The 17,202-nt window shown below is 51.0% G+C and overlaps 1 protein-coding gene across 1 annotated transcript in view; it reads right to left on the bottom strand.

Moving 5' to 3' along the window:
* The window catches only part of pcsk2 (proprotein convertase subtilisin/kexin type 2), a 110,702-nt gene that overhangs the window by 63,149 nt on the left and 30,351 nt on the right, over nt 1-17,202 (bottom strand). The gene's annotated exons all lie outside the window — the stretch shown is intronic.

Below are 17,202 nucleotides of genomic sequence, written 5' to 3'. Positions count from 1 at the left end.
TCAGAATCTGTCTATCAGAAACCTTCTGTATCATGTAGCATGTACAATTACTTTAGTATGGTCATATAGATATAATTGAATATTGCCATGACTCGGATTGGAGTGAAGTTTAGGGGGATGAGAGTGTGACGGAGGCAAGCTAGTAAGAGCTGTGAATATAAACCTCACTCCCTTGGCCTCACTCCCACGCAAGAGACTGCGGTATTCAGCCTCCGTGTTAGCACACCTGCCTTCCATGCCGGATAGTTCAAATCTCGCTCGTTGAGTAGGACCCTTTAAACTTGGATGATAAGAATATGACTATATTCCAATATTCTATATAAATGAAGAATATTAAAGGGAACCTATTATGCCCCTTTTAACTACATGTAACATAAGTCTCAGGTGTCGTCAGAATGTGTCTGTGACGTTTCAGCTCAAATAGCCCACAGATCATTTATTATACCATGTTGTTAAAGCCAATTTTTGCATAGAAAGGAAAAACATGCTGTTTTCGTGCATGTATCTTTAAATGTAAATGAGCTGCTGCCCCGCCCCCTTTCCAGAAGAGGGCGTAGCCTTCTCTATCGCACTCACACTCATGTGACATTGCAGTTCCCTTTCAAGGGAACTTCGAGCTGCGTCAAACGCTGCGGGAACGCCCCTGCGTTGTGCGTCATGAAGCACGTATGGAATCAGCCCAATGGAGAGATGAAACGTCATAGGCGGGTGACGTCATCGACCAGGAAACTATAAAGCACCCCAAAAACACAAGCGCATTAGCTTCTGTGCTTTCAGTCGCGCTACATGTGAATCTGTCCCTGTGTGATATTGTCTGTCTTACATACCCTGCACCACACAAACAATTTATCCCTATATATATATATATTGAGAGATTATGGCGGACGAACAGCAGTTTAGAAAGTGTGTTCCTCCCTGCTCGCGTTATTTAACGAGCGGGGATACACATGATCTTTGTGTTGTTTGTTTGGGAGTTCAGCATGCCCAGTTTGCTCTCGAGGGAGCAGACTGTGAGCATTGCGAGCGTTTGCCGTTAAGGACGCTCCGCTCCCGCCGGTCGCTCTTTGAGGAGAGCGGTTCGGTGCGCGCTCCCCGCGGTTCGGGTCCCGCTTCTGCCGAGGCAGAGCGGCGGCGCTTATCGTGGGGATCGCAGATGGATCTCACAGCGGGGTTTGAGACGGGCTCTGCCTTATCTCTCCCTTCACCTGTGAGATCCAGTGCCTCAGTCCCGGGTTCGGAAGCACGCGCTGCGGTTTCTTCCGCTCGGGCTGAGGCACCAATGCTATCCAGTTCTGAGGAACTTGATGTTGTTAGTGTTGAGGGAGATGTGGAGGATTCGCCACCCCACACTCCTGAGAGTGATGAGCTTATGGAGGTGTTAACAAGAGCTGTTGAAAAACTTAATATTGAATGGCCAGTGACTAGACAGGAGTCTGTTTCTAAATCAAAGTTGGATGAGAGATTTTTGCCGTCACGTGTGCAGCCTCCACGCCGGTGCCTGCCGTTTTTCCATGATCTCCACACCGAGGTGTCGAAATCATGGAGAAAACCGGTGTCATATAGAGTGTTTAGTCCCCAGACTTCAACATACGCTAATATTATGGGAGCCAAGGCTCATGGTTATGGTGCGTTGCCTCGTGTGGAAGAGACGCTTGCGAGCCATCTCTCCCCCGAAGCAGCATCATCTTTTAAGGCACCGGCATTACCCACCAAGCCTTTAAGAAACACTTCGGCTTTGGTGGGTAAAGCATATTCGGCAGCAGGTCAGGCTGCGTCATGTCTGCATACTATGTCAATCTTGCAGGCATACCAGGCTGATCTGCTAAGGGACATGAGTGAGAGTGAGGAGGTCAGTACTGACGTAGTTCGCGAACTGCGTCAGGCTGCTGATTTATCCCTGCGTGCCACCAGAGAATCGGCCAAATTAATGGGTCGTTCTATGGCAGCTCTGGTGGCCGCAGAAAGACATTTGTGGTTAAATCAGACTAATATTAAAGAGAGAGAAAAAGCTTTTCTTTTAGATGCTCCTCTTTCTCCCATGGGGTTGTTTGGTGATGCTGTGAATTCAGTTATCGATAAATTCCAAGAAGAAAAGAAACAAACTGCAGCTTTTAAAAAGTTTCTTCCCCTTAAAGTTCATGTCCCTGGGGCTGCTGGGCGGGAGCAGCCCCGGCCGTCTTCGAGCTCATCACATAGAGCGCAGCAGAGGCAGAGTGTCGCGTCTCGTGCTCCCCCTGCTGGACAGTGGGCTCAGCCGCGACACTCTCAGCCGAAGCCTTCTCCCAGTAGAACTGATCTGAGGACAGTTATATTGGCTAAGAAGGCTTCGGCTAAGAAGAAGTCCTGACGCCAAGCCGTTCAGGATGCTGAGGGTGGTCCCCACCGAGGCGGAAAGGTGTTCACCTCTTTTTACGGTGCCCATTCCTCCTCGGTGCCCTCAGGGGCTCGTTCTGCCAACCCCGCCTTTATGCCGGGGCACAGACGATCCCAGCGAGCGCTTTCCCGAGGGACGCTCGCTCCCTCTGAGGAGGGTCTCAGAGCGGTCAGACCAGTTGTTCCCTGCCGGTGCGCCGTTACAGGGCGCTGCGTCTGCTGCTCAAGTTACACCAGAGGCCAGTCTCGAGAGGCTGGTACCCTTAGTAGAATTTCTGGCAGAGTGGAAAAGCCTTCCAAAAATATCTCATTGGGTCCTGCAGACAGTAGAAAAGGGTTATGCTATCCAGTTCAGGTGTCGTCCACCAAAATTCAGAGGGGTTCTGCACACAGTGGTGGGCCCCGAGCAGGCTCTGGTATTGGAACAAGAGGTGAAAACGCTCCTTCAAAAAGAGGCTATAGAACGGGTTCCTCCTCCCAGTTTGGAGTCAGGTTATTACAGCCGATATTTCATCGTTCCAAAGAAGGATGGGGGGTTGCGTCCAATTTTAGACCTGCGCATATTGAATCGCTCGGTAGGGAAGCTAAAATTCAAGATGCTCACTATCAAGCAGATCGTGTCTCAAATCAGGTCCGAGGACTGGTTTGTCACGATAGATCTGAAGGACGCATACTTCCATGTGTCCATCCTTCCACAACACAGGAAGTTCCTGAGGTTCGCCTTCGGGGGCGAGGCGTACCAGTACAGGGTTCTTCCGTTTGGCCTAGCTTTATCTCCCCGCACTTTCACGAAATGCATGGATGCAGCACTAGTGCCTCTGAGGCTTCAGGGCATTCGTATTCTCAATTACATCGACGATTGGTTGATTTTAGCTCAGACCGAGCAGATGGCGGTTCGGCATCGAGATGTCGTCCTCGCTCATATCAGAAAGTTGGGGTTGAGGCTGAACGCAAAGAAAAGTGTATTATCTCCTTCCCAGAAGACCACTTTTCTGGGTGTCGTTTGGGATTCGGTATCGATGCGGGCGCGACTCTCTCCGACCCGCATCGCTTCGATTCTCTCAGCTGTGAAACAAGTGAAGCTAGGCCAGCTACTCACTGTCAAGCAGTTTCAGAGACTGTTGGGTCTGATGGCAGCAGCGTCCAACGTTATACCTTGCGGCCTGTTGTACATGAGACCGCTACAGTGGTGGCTCAGGACCAAGGGATTCTCCCCGAGGGGAAATCCGCTCCGCACGTTCAAAGTCACGCGGCGCTGCCTTCGTGCTCTGGTCATGTGGAGAGAAACTTGGTTCCTATCCAAAGGTCCTGTGCTGGGGGCTCTTTGTCGTCGCATAACGCTAACGACGGATGCTTCCCTCACAGGGTGGGGGGCGGTCATGAGTGGTCGCCCAGCCCAAGGTCTGTGGCAGGATCATCATCTTTCGTGGCACATAAATTGTCTAGAGATGTTGGCTGTGTTTCAGGCTCTGAAACACTTCCTAACAGACCTGAGAGGCCATCATGTGTTAGTTCAATCAGACAACACGTCGGTGGTCTCTTATATAAATCATCAGGGGGGCCTGCGGTCTCGCCGGCTTTACAAGTTGGCCCGTCAGATCCTCCTGTGGTCCCAAGGGAAGCTACTATCTCTGAGAGCAATGTATCTCCCTGGGTATTTGAATGTGGTAGCAGACTCCCTGTCGAGGCAGGGGCCGAGGCCAGGGGAATGGAGACTCCACCCCGAGGTGGTGGAGCTCCTTTGGTTGAGTTTCGGTCGCGCCGAGGTGGACCTATTCGCTTCCAAGGAGACCACTCATTGTCATCGGTGGTTCTCCATCACTCTTCCAGCCCCCCTGGGGTTGGATGCTATGGTGCAGCCGTGGCCGAGGTCACGTCTGTACGCCTTTCCCCCGATTGCTCTGTTACCAGGAGTTCTGGAGAGGGTCCGCCGGGACGGGGTCAGTCTACTACTAGTAGCCCCGTTCTGGCCGGCCCGAGTATGGTTTGCGGACCTGATTTCTCTCCTGGACGGTTCTCCTTTGGAGCTCCCGGTCAGGAGGGATCTACTCTCCCAGGCGGGGGGCACGATACTTCACCCCCGCCCAGAATTGTGGAAACTGTGGGCTTGGCCTCTGAGGGGGCCCAGCTCATAGACTCCGGTCTCTCAACCGAGGTTGTTGAGACCATTCTTAACTCCAGAGCTCCATCCACGAGGAAGCTTTATGCCTTGAAGTGGAAACTTTTCACTTCTTGGTGTGGAGAACACCTGCAGGACCCAGTTAACTGCCCAGTGGGTGCAGTGCTGGAATTCCTGCAGGAGCGCTTCTCCACAGGGTTATCCCCCTCCACACTAAAGGTGTATGTGGCGGCACTAGCTGCTTACCACGTCCCTTTCAGTGGAGTTTCTCTTGGGAGACACCCGCTTATAACTCGTTTCCTCCGTGGCACTTTGAGGCTGAGGCCAGCAGTTCGTACGAGGGTGCCGACTTGGGATCTGGCCATTGTATTAGAAGGTCTTTCCCTAGCTCCTTTTGAACCTATCGAAGAAGTTCCCGAGAAGTTTCTCACTTTTAAGACTATCTTTTTGCTTGCTATCTCTTCACTAAAAAGAATCGGAGATTTGCAGGCTCTGTCGGTTTCACCCTCGTGCCTGGAATTTGCACCTGGCATGGTTAAAGCTTTTCTGCATCCTAGACCAGGTTACGTTCCTAAGGTTCCTACTAATATTGTTAGACCTACGGTTCTGCAGGCTTTCTGTCCTCCTCCATTTATGTCATCGGACCAGGAGAAACTTAATTCACTCTGCCCTGTTAGGGCATTAGACGCTTATGTCCACAGAGCTGCCCTGTGGAGGAAATCAGAACAACTTTTTGTATGTTTCGGGCCACCCAGGAAAGGGTGTCCGGCGTCTAAACAGAGAATGAGCAAGTGGGTGGTTGAGGCTATCTCACTTGCTTATGAGTCGGCTGGCCAGCCTTCACCTTTGGTTGTCCGAGCTCACTCTACCAGGAGTATGGCTGCTTCTAAAGCTCTTTTGTCGGGGGTTTCCCTGAGTGATGTTTGTGATGCGGCTGGATGGTCTTCACCGCATACTTTTATTAAGTTCTATGACCTAGACTTAAGCTCTACCCCTGGGGCACAGGTGCTCTCGTCCTCTGTGCGCTAGTCTCACATGACGGTCATTTGGTCCTATGGCGACGTGGGTATTCGCGTTCCCGCAGCGTTTGACGCAGCTCGAAGTTCCCTTGAAAGGGAACGTCTCGGTTACGTATGTAACCCTAGTTCCCTGATAGGGAACGAGACGCTGCGTCGCTCCGCCATACTCCCGGCACTCCCGTTAGCGCTTCCTTCAAGCCTATCAGAAGCTAATGCGCTTGTGTTTTTGGGGTGCTTTATAGTTTCCTGGTCGATGACGTCACCCGCCTATGACGTTTCATCTCTCCATTGGGCTGATTCCATACGTGCTTCATGACGCACAACGCAGGGGCGTTCCCGCAGCGTTTGACGCAGCGTCTCGTTCCCTATCAGGGAACTAGGGTTACATACGTAACCGAGACGTTCTTCATCATCATGAAAGTTATTATCTGAATGCATTTTAAAGCCATATCAGTCTAAACTTCTGATATATAGTTTTCTGAGCGCACACATCCGAAGCACGCGCACAGAAAGCTGGATGTCAGACAGTGTGTCCAGTGAATATTAAACTAAGTTCTCTTACGAGAGGTTCTCTCGTATTGCGTAAGCTAGCTTACGCTACGGGTAAAGTCATCTTTGCTCGAGATATTGAAGCCAAATATTATCCTTAATTTTGTATTTATTGTAAACGCAGTGCAGCAGCTAGCAGACCTAGAGCAGGCCATATTGCGTGCTCATTGGCTGCCCTGCGGCAACTGCTGCAACCTACCACTGAGCCTCGCGCGTGACGTCACGCCCGAAGCGCCCTCACGCGTCATAGCCCGTCAAAATGGGGGTGGCTTAGCTTATAAAAGCCAGGCTCGTAGGTTGGCTCACTGATTTCATCATCTTTGTGGGCACTGATTTCGCATCGCTGGACACTGAGAGAAGCCGCCGCCGTTGAAACAAGCGACCAGCAAGCAGAGGAAAGAGCCTGAGGAAGCCGGCTGTCTTCGCTGCCTTCAGCCTTCCGTGCCTGCTACGCCATCCGGCGACGAATATCCTTTAATGCTATTGCTTTCTGTGTTCTTTCTAAAAGAGCACGAGGCGTTTTTCTAAAAATGCCTCGCATTTCCTGTGGCTCGTACAGAGCCCCGCCCAGCGCCGGAGACTGCCATGTGCTCGCCGCTCTATGCCTGGGCACGGAACATGGGAAGCGCTTCCGCAGTCGACCCTGCGTGCTCGACTCGAAGCCTTCGCTGCGAATAATGTCACCCCGGAGCTCGCCGGATTACGTTACATTCCGCCAGCTTCTCTCTCTCCTTCTCCGCCCCTCCCGGACATGCAGCTGCCGGCTTCGGCCCGCACTGCCGCTGCCTCAGGGGACGAAGCTGAAGGAACGGATCTAGGTGACAGCTGTTCCACCCTGACAGCGAGGGGTGGTCGAGTTCCCCTTCAGGGACGGACGCTGCGTGAAATCGCAGTGGGAACGCCCTCAGCGTGACGCGTCTGAAGCATGAATGAAATCAGTCAATGGAGAGAATGAGCGTACGGCGAGTGACGTCATCGACCAGGAAGCTATAAATATCCCCTGAGTACACAACACTCCAGCTTTTAGTTACTTCAGCAGCTCTGTGTGTGTCTGAATCTGTCGATTGTGTTTGTCTGTTTTGTCAGGAGTTTTCACTATATATATTTTATATAAAAAAACCAATATGAGCGAGCAGTATAAGAAGTGTGTTCCCCCCTGTACTCGGCACATCACGGGTGGGGATTCACACGAGCTAAGTGTGGCTTGTTTGGGAGTGCAGCAATGCCCAGTCGGCTCTCGAGGGAGTCGATTGTCAGCATTGCGAGCGTTTTCCCTTGAGAACTCTGCGCTCGCGGCGATCGCTCTTCGAGGAGAGTGATTTGCTGCGAGCTCCCCGAGGCTCGGGTCCCGCTTCTGTTGAGGCAGAGCGGCGGCGCTTGTCTTGGGGCTCGCAGATGGATCTCGCTGGTGACGTTGAGACGGGCTCCGCCCTATCTCAGCTATCTCCGACGAGATCTAGTGCCTCTCACCCGGCTCTGGAAGCACGCGCTGCGGCGGTTACTTCTGCCCGGGTGGAGGCACATGATGATGTTGAATTGAGATTTTCCAGTTCTGAGGAGCTGGATGTCGAAAGTTTATTATCAGAGAAAACTAGTTTATCACATTATACTGCAAATGAAGAAGGTTTGATGGATGTATTATCTCGGGCTGTTGAAAAGCTAAAAAAAAAAATAAAAAAAATAACAGTATCGAGTGGCCAGCTGATAGACAGGTTTCTAGAATTAAAAGCAATCTAGATGATAGATTTCTGTCTGCACGACCTCAACCTTCTAGCCGGTGCTTACCGTTCTTCCCAGATCTTCATGCTGAGGTTTCAAAGACCTGGGTTAGACCGGTTTCAAGCAGAATTTACACAAATCAGTCCAATGCTTATGGTAACATTGTTGGTGCTAAATCTGCTGGTTATGTGACGATACTGTAGGCGGAGGAGACGCTTGCGAGCTATCTTTCTCCTGCTTCATCGTCTTCACTTAAAGCACCGGCTCTTCCACCAAAAAAAAAATAAATAAATATATATACCTCTGTGCTGGTGGGGAAGGCTTACTCAGTGGCTCTGCAGGCGGCTGCATGTTTGCATACGATGACTTTTATGCAGGCTTTTCAGGCCGACCTGCTCAAAGGAAATCTGAGGGGGGTCCCCGCCGAGAGAGACTTGCGTTCACCTCCCTTAAGGGTGCCCTGTCTCTCCCGGCGCCCTCAGGGGCCCGTCCTACTAACCCTGCCGAAACAGGGCGTAGAAGGGTCTGGCGAGTGCTTTCCCGAGGGACGCTCGCCGCCTCTAAGGAGGGTTCTAGTGTGTTCAGACCAGTCGTTCCCTGCCGGTGCACCGTTACAGGGCACTGTGTCTGTCACGCAGAATGTTCAACCAGAGCAAAGTCTTTCGTCGAGTTCGTCTTCAAAAAGAGCACAGCAGAAGCGGAGTGTCACGTCTCGTGCCCCCCTGCAGAGAAACTGGAGGGACGAGGCGGGGTGCTCTCCGGCGCGGCCTTCTCGGGGCAGGACTGATCTGAGGACAGTCATTGTCGCCAGAAAGGCCGCGTCGAAAAAGTCCTAACGGGCTGAACGTCAGGACTCTGAGGGTGGTCCCCATCGGGAAAAACTTGAGTTCACCGCACAAAAACACGGTGCCCTGTCTTTCTCGATGCCCTCAGGGGTCTGTTCTACTAACCCTGCCTATACAGGGCGTAGAGAGACTCGGCGAGCGATTTCCCGAGGGACGCTCGCCCCCTCCAAGGAGGGTTGTGGAGTGCTCAGACCAGCTGTTTCCTGCCAGTATGTTACAGGGCGCTGTGTCTGTCACTCGGGATGTTCATCCGGAGGCCAGCCTCGAGAGGCTGGTTCCCTTAGTAGAGTTCCTGGCGGAATGGGTCCCCCACCCAGCAGGGAGTTAGGATACTACTTCATCGAAAAAAAAAAAAAAAAATCCTGACGTGCTGAACGTCAGGGTTCTGAGGGTGGTCCCTATCGTGAAAGACCTGAGTTCACTGCACAAGAACACGGTGCCCTGTCTTTTCCGATGCCCTCAGTGGTCTGCTCTACTAACCCTGCCTTCACAGGGCGTAGAGAGACTCGGCGAGCGATTTACCGAGGGACGCTCGCCCCCTCCGAGGAGGGTTGTGGAGTGCCCAGACCAGCTGTTCCCTGCCAGTACGTTACAGGGCGCTGTGTCTGTCACTGGGGATGTTCAAATCAGATCCGAGGACTGGTTTGTCATGATAGATCTAAAGGACGTTTACTTCCATGTATCTATCCTCCCTCAACACAGGAAGTTCCTGAGGTTCGCTTTCGGGGGCGAAGCGTACCAATATCGGGTTCTTCCGTTCGGCCTAGCACTGTCACCCCGAACATTCACGAAGTGTACGGATGCTGCTATAGCCCCGCTGAGGTTACAGGGCATCCGCTTTCGGTACTATATAGACGATTGCTTGATTCTAGCTCAATCGGAACAACAGGCGGTTCGGCACCGAGATGTCGTTCTTGCTCATATCAAGTGACTGGGGCTGAGGCTCAACGCCAAAAAGAGTGTTCTTTCTCCATTACAGAGAACCACTTTTCTAGGTGTAGTGTGGGATTCAACGACGATGCAGGCACGATTGTCACCTGCTCCTATTGCTTTGATTCTCGCTGCAGTAGATCAGGTCAAGCTAGGCCAGTCATCCACTGTAAAACAGTTCCAGAGACTGCTAGGTCTCATGGCAGCTGCGTCCAACGTGATACCTCTTGGCCTCTTGCACATGAGACTGTTACAGTGGTGGCTCAGGACCAAGGGATTCTCCCCGAGGGGAAATCCGCTTCGCATGATCGTGAGTTTGCGACGGTGTCATCACGCCCTGATCATGTGGAAAGATCCTTGGTTTCTGTCCCAAGGCCCTGTGTTAGGAGCTCCTTGTCGTCGCGTTATGCTAATGACAGATGCCTCTCTCACGGGTGGGCTCAGGGTCTGTGGGAGGACCATCATCGTCTGTGGCACTTAAACTGCCTAGAGATGTTGGCGGTGTTTCAGGCTCTGAAACACTTCCTCCCAGACCTAAGGGGCCACCATGTTCTTGTCCAGACAGACAACACATCGGTGGTTTCTTATATCAACCATCAGGGGGGTTTGCGTTCTCGCCCGCTTTACAAACTGGCACGTCAGATCCTTCTATGGTCCCAGGGGAAAATTCTTTCTCTGAGAGCTTTTATCTCCCGGGGTATTTAAATCAGGGGGCAGACATCCTGTTAAGACAGGGGCCGAGGCCCGGGGAATGGAGTCTTCACCCCGAGGTGGTGGAACTCCTATGGAAACATTTCGGTCTTGCCGAGGTAGACCTATTTGCTTCTCGAGAAACATCACACTGCCCGCTGTGGTTCTCTCTCAGCCATCCAGCCCCGCTGGGGTTGGATGCGATGGTACATCCGTGGCCGAGGTCACGCTTGTACGCTTTTCCCCCGATCGCTCTGCTCCCAGGAGTTCTGGAGAGGGTTCGCCGGGACGGGCTCAGTCTCCTGCTAATAGCCCCGTTCTGGTCGGCCCGGGTATGGTTTGCGGACCTAGTGTCTCTCCTCAACGGCTCTCCCCTAGAGATACCGATCAGGAGAGATCTGCTCTCTCAGGCGAGTGGGTCGATCCTTCACCCCCGTCTAGAGCTATGGAGGCTGTGGGCTTGGCCTCTGAGGGGGCCCAGCTCATAGATTCTGGTCTCTCGGCTGAGGTCGTTGAGACCATCCTCCGATCCAGAGCTCCCTCCACGAGGAAGTTATATGCCGCGAGGTGGAAACTTTTCACCTCTTGGTGTGGAGAGCGCCAGCAGGACCCAGTTAACTGCCCGGTTGGTACAGTCCTGGATTTCCTGCAGGACCGTCTCTCCACAGGGTTATCCCACTCCACACTGAAGGTGTATGTGGTGGCCTTAGCTGCTTACCACACCCCTTCAAGTGGAGGTTCCCTCGGGAAACACCCGCTTATGTCTCGCTTCCTTCGTGTCACCTTGAGGCTGAGGCCTGCAGTTCGCACAAGGGTACCAGCTTGGGATCTGGCCGTCATCTTAGAAGGTCTCTCCCTTGCTCCTTTCGAGCCCATCGAGGAAGTTTCGGAAAAGTTTCTTACTCTAAAGACTATCCTTCTTCTCGCTATCTCATCTCTAAAAAGAATTGGAGATATTCAAGCACTTTCGGTGGCTCCCTCGTGCCTGGAATTTGCTCCTGGTTGGTTAAGGCCTTTCTCTTTCCGAGACCAGGTTATGTTCCTAAGGTTCCAACTGTTTCAGTTAGACCTATAGTTCTGCAGGTTTTCTGTCCTCCGCCTTTTCTGACGTCAGACCAGGAGAAAATTAATTTGCTGTGCCCAGTTTGGGTTTTGATGCTTACGTCCACAGAGCTGCCCTGTGGAGGAGATCGGAACAAATGTTCGTCTGTTTGGGTCACCTAAGAAAGGGTGTCCTGCATCTAGAAAAAGGATGAGCAAGTGGGTGGTCGAGGCCATCCCACTTGCTTATGGTTCGGCCCATCAGCCTTCACTTTGGCTGTAAGGGCTCATTCCACCCGGAGTATGGCTGCTTCTACAGCTCTTCTTTCAGGAGCTTCTCTTCAGGACGTTTGTGATGCGGCAGGCTGGTCCTCACCGCACACTTTCGTTAGATTTTATTCCCTCGATCTTAGCTCCACTCCCGGGGCTCAGGTTCTCTCGTCGGTTTGTGTCTCCTAATGACACACAACGGGGATTTGGTCGTATGGGGATGTGGGTATTGCGTTCCCACTGCGATTTCACGCAGCGGTAGTCCCTGAAGGGGAACGTCCCGGGTTACGTATGTAACCCTAGTTCCCCGAAGGGACGGACGCTGCGTGTCCTGCCATACTCTCGGCATCCCCTTGGGTCGCTGCTTCAGTAACTTTTAAGCTGGAGGGTTGTGTACTCAGGGGATATTTATAGCTTCCTGGTCGATGACGTCACTCGCCGTACGCTCATTCTCTCCATTGACTGATTTCATTGATGCTTCAGACGCGTCACGCTGAGGGCGTTCCCACTGCGATTTCACGCAGCGTCCGTCCCTTCGGGGAACTAGGGTTACATACGTAACCCGGGACGTTCTCATCACTCCGCCTCCTCCTCGATCCAGGAAGGCTACAAAAGCTACTGCAGCAGCGTATTGGGCAGCCAACGAGCGGGTAAAACAACCCGCTCGTCTGCACACACCGCCGTTGCTACGGCAACCCAGACGAATCTCTCAAAAGATGGTTGAGGCCCGCCGCGGCCGGACCACCATTGAAACATCTCGCCCTGTCAGTCCCCTAAGAAAAGGCTACTGAAGCGATGTATTCGGCAGCCAACGAGCCGGTAATGCTACCTGCTCGCCTGCAAAATCTCATGCGTATAACGTCTGGTTATCCGGCTCATGCCGTGGTGCTCTATAAATGTAGTAATGTGCCCACATCTCATTGTTCACCCCTACACGCAAGCACGTTACCCCCGTGTCTCTCACACTCACAGGGCCCACTCTCATAAAGCTGGCAAATGCCGCTCGAATGTTAGATGTAGAGAATGTGCCCACAAATCTGTGCTCACACCTACACGGCAACAGCCTCACAGCGGCCATGTTATGAATGTAACTCCCGCCCACGAGCGCTCAAGCTTACTGACAAACACTTCGCCCCAGGCTCCGCTCGCGATAAATATCGCCAAGAAATGTTTCCCATTCCCAGTACTCGGGTCATCTCAAATGATACAGGCAGTTACAGCTGTCAGCGAGCCGCCGTTACTGAGATCAGAGGTCGCGCGCGCATGGCTATGAATGTAAGTACCGTGACCGCTTACGAGTGCTCACGCTTATTGACAAAAGCTTCGACCCAGGCTCCGCTCGCGCACAATATTATCACAAAACGTTCCCCATTCAAAGCAATCGGGACCGCACAAGTGATACAGCCAGCCATTGCTGTCAGCGAGCCACCGTATTCGAGATCTGAGGGCACGCGCATGGCTATGAATGTAAGTTACGTGCCTGCTTACGAGCGCTCACACTTACTAATAAACGGCGTTGCTCGCGCATCACAAAGTTATCTCAAACGTTCCCTGCTCAAGCAGACGGGACGTCACATGTGAAACAGCCAGCCATGGCTGTCAGCGAGCCGCCGTATTCAAGCACGGAGGACCCGCGCGCCACGCCCATACTTCCGGTTCAGTTTTCCGAGCCCACGAAGTGTAGCTATCGGAACCCGGAGGCTATTCTGCCCGTGGATATGAATGTAAGTTATGTGCCTGCTTACGAGCGCTCACGCTTACTAATAAACGCCCGGCGCTGCTTAATAATGCATTAAAAGAGTATAATGTCTGGTTATCCGGCTCACACCGAGTGTGTTTTATTTGTAGAAAACGTGCCCACAAGTCAGTGCTGACCCCTATATGTAAACACTATGCCCCATGTATCTCACATGCTCACAGAGCCCACTCTCATAAAGCTGGCAAACGCCGCTCGAGTGCTAGATGTAGACAATGTGCCCAAAAATCTGTGCTCTCACCTACTCGCTGCACGCTCTGTTACACGGCAACAGTCTCACAGCGGCCATGTTATGAATTTAAGTCATGTGACCGCCCACGAGCACTCACGCTTACGAACAAACACTTCGACCCAGGCTCCGCTCGCAATAAATATCGCCACGAAATGTTCCCCATTCCCAGTTATCGGGTCATATCAAGTGGTTCAGGCAGTTACAGCTGTCGGGCGAGCCGCCGTTACTGAGATCAGAGAGCGCGCGCACCCCGCTCACGCCTCCGGTACAGTTTCCCGAGCCCGCGCTGCGCGGCCAACGGAACCCGGAGTCCATTCTGCCCCTAGCTATACATGTAGAAGCATGGAAGGCTATTCTAGGTGTGACAGATTGGGTGCTAAGCACGATAAGTCAGGGCTATTCCCTTCAGTTCGCTCGCCGTCCCCCTCGCTTTCGAGCTCGGACCGAGACGAAAGTGAAAGCGGATGTAGCACATCTAATCGGCGCAGAAATAGCCAAACTGCTGTGCAAAGGGGCCATAGAACCAGTACCTCCTTCTCAGAGCGAGTCAGGCTTCTACAGCCGTTATTTTCTCGTACCCAAGAAGGACGGAGCTCTAAGACCTATCTTAGATCTGAGACATTTGAACAAAGCTCTCATGAGTCGGCCGTTCAAAATGATTACGACCAGACAAATCCTCGCGCACATTCGCCCAGGAGACTGGTTTGTTTCTCTCGATCTGAAAGATGCATACTTTCAGATTCCGATAGCCCCGCGTCACAGGCCATTCTTGAGATTTGCCTTCGACGGTCGGGCATATCAATACACCGTCCTCCCGTTCGGCCTATCCTTAGCACCCCATACATTTACGAAATGCATGGATACGGCTCTCGCCCCCTTAAGAGTGAAAGGGTTGCGAATTCTGAACTATTTCGACGATTGGCTGATTTTAGCCCAGTCAGAGATGGAACTGATATCTCACAGAGCTGCGCTTCTCAGCCATCTGGAAAGCTTGGGTCTCACTGTCAACTGGACCAAGAGCTCATTACTGCCCAGTCAGTCAGTTTCCTTCCTAGGAATAGAACTGGACTCAGTGGCTATGACGGCTCGCTTATCGACACAGCGCGCGCGCCGTGTTCGACAGCTAGCCGCTTCTTTCCAGAAAGGCAGCATTATACCTCTGAAGACATTCCAGAGGATGCTAGGCTGTATGGCATCAGCTGCGGCTGTGCTTCAGCTGGGCCTGCTGCGCATGCGCCCGCTACAACGCTGGCTGAACTCCCAAGTGCCTCGCCGGGCTTGGGTTTCAGGCTACAGGCAAATCAGAGTGACTCAGAGCTGCGTTTTGGCTCTGCAGCCCTGGTTAGCGGCCGACTGGTACCAGCGGGGAGTGACGATGGGGGCTGTTTCACACCGATTGGTCATCTCGAAGGACGCCTCCAACCTGGGTTGGGGCGCCATCTTCGAGGGCAGACCAGCCTTTGGCCTGTGGTCGGACCTAGAGAAACACTTCCACATAAACTGTCTGGAAATGATAGCGGTCGAGAACGCGCTCAAACGCTTCCTCCCGTTCATACAGGACCACCATGTACTGGTCCGCTCGGAAAACATGTCGGTGGTGTCCTACATAAACCGTCAGGGCGGCGTCAGATCTACAGATTTACAATATGGCCTGCTCTAGGTCTGCTAGCTGCTGCACTGTGTTGACAATAAATACAAAATTAAGGATAATTTTTGGCTTCAATATCTCGAGCAAAGATGACTTTACCCGTAGCGTAAGCTAGCTTACACAATACTCGTTCCCTCTTCTAGAGAGAACCGAGGTTACGTTAGTAACCAAGTATCTTTCTCTTTTACATCTTATTACACTTAAACTGTCAAATACACACAAGGTTATGTCTGTGAATCTAAACAGCAGGGAAAGAAATCACATCTGTATATTAGATCTGTGTATTAAAGTGAAAGCAGCATGATATACAGTACCTACTGCTATAAATGCTGTAAATATAAATCACACAAGAAAAGAAAAAAAAACGTAAAATCACTCACTGCTCTTAACTGAATAACTTTAGTAGCTTTAATAAGAATAGCTTTCTTGGATGCTGCTGTTAAATGCTCTGGTGATGAGATAAACATGGACTGTGTACTGCTCACTAGGGGTGGAGTCTATGCTAATAGGGCGGAGTCTGTCAGTAGTCTTGGGCGGGGCCTACGTATATGTGATGTCACTGCTAGAATCTGCAAACGACTTATTCTGAGACACTGATTGGATTAATGAGGATTAAAAATGAGGAGTTTGTGGATTTTTATCATTATAGGGTGGTTGTGTACACACACTGTGACACACATTTATGTTCAATTTTGCATAATTGGTCCCCTTAAGTAAATGAAGTCATTGATGTTGAACCCTGCTCTACTTCAAAAACAACCCGTAAATGTACAAGACAAGCTTCTAAAATGGTCTCTAGACCGGAGAATCCTCAGGAAGAGCCCCGGCATGAAGCAATGGTTCCCTCCTCTCCTCCACTCAGACAGTCAGTGCTTCTATTTATATATGAGCGTCTGATTATGCTGTGAGTCTGCAGCTCAGAGGATATTCTCTGCTCTCACCACACGCCCCAGCATGCTTCACACGCTGGAAAAACACAAGAGGACCTTCTCGCCTTTCTATTAGATTGTGTCTGTCCTTGATGCGCACTGTAAAAAAACATCAATTATGCCAAGGTTTAACTAATATCTTTCTACAAAATACTGTATTCAGATTTGTCCTCAATGCAGGTTATGTCATTTTCTGTTAACTATGGAATGCACAACTAAATAGTTTCAAAATCGACTAGTCTGTGGACTGCCTGAAAGACTGATCGGTTCTAAGAAAGCCTCGTATAAGGCTGGTGACGGTCACCTGACATTTATCTGGCATAGTTTTTACAGGGGTGTTTATCAAGTCTTGCATCTAAAGTCTGATTATAATTTTGGCAATGTTTTGGGTTTCAACACAGAAAATGAATTATGTTTTATAATCAATGATTATATTATTATGGATTCTCAACCAGAAAGCCACATATATATTTAAGTCCCACTGAAGTGCCTTGGAACGTGCAGTTTTGTTTGATGCGTTGACGTAATTTCCACTGAAACAGGAAGCTAAGGCGGGACATATTGAATGGCTCCTCCCCCTTTTCAAATAGCCAATAGCATTTAGTTTCCCTCACAGACTGACAGCACATGGAAGTGAATCCGAGCGCTGATGATACGTTGGATTCAACAGTAGAGGTGTAAATAAATTCTAGGCATTTCATTCTTAACCAACGTACAGTTGGAAAACAGAATAAAACTTGAGCGTTTGAGCAACCGAACACACACTCCAACACTTATTGCTCTGTGACGTGTCTGTCAACGCTCGCTTTGGCCAGGTGGTGTTTATAGCACAGTGGGCGGAGCCTCAGATTCTAGAGAGCATTTGATTGGACAGAAGATGTGATGAGAAGCTGAAGTCCACGATGATGTCATAAAAATCCCTGATCCATTTTAGCGGAAGTGAGAGACTGTACTTTTTAAATGCTTATATCTCCTAAATGCCAATTTTGTCTTTGTCTTGGAACACATCTTGGAACAAGGCTAACATATTACTAAAAGCTAAAAAACATTTTGATTTCAGGGGGGCTTCAACACAAAACATG

The sequence above is a fragment of the Siphateles boraxobius genome, unplaced genomic scaffold (assembly GCF_051911475.1).
Source record: "Siphateles boraxobius isolate OS27281-9 unplaced genomic scaffold, OSU_SipBor_1 204, whole genome shotgun sequence".
Lineage (NCBI taxonomy): Eukaryota > Metazoa > Chordata > Actinopteri > Cypriniformes > Leuciscidae > Siphateles > Siphateles boraxobius.
The sequence above is the reverse complement of the archived record's forward strand: the minus strand, read 5'-3'. Positions and strand labels throughout refer to the sequence as shown.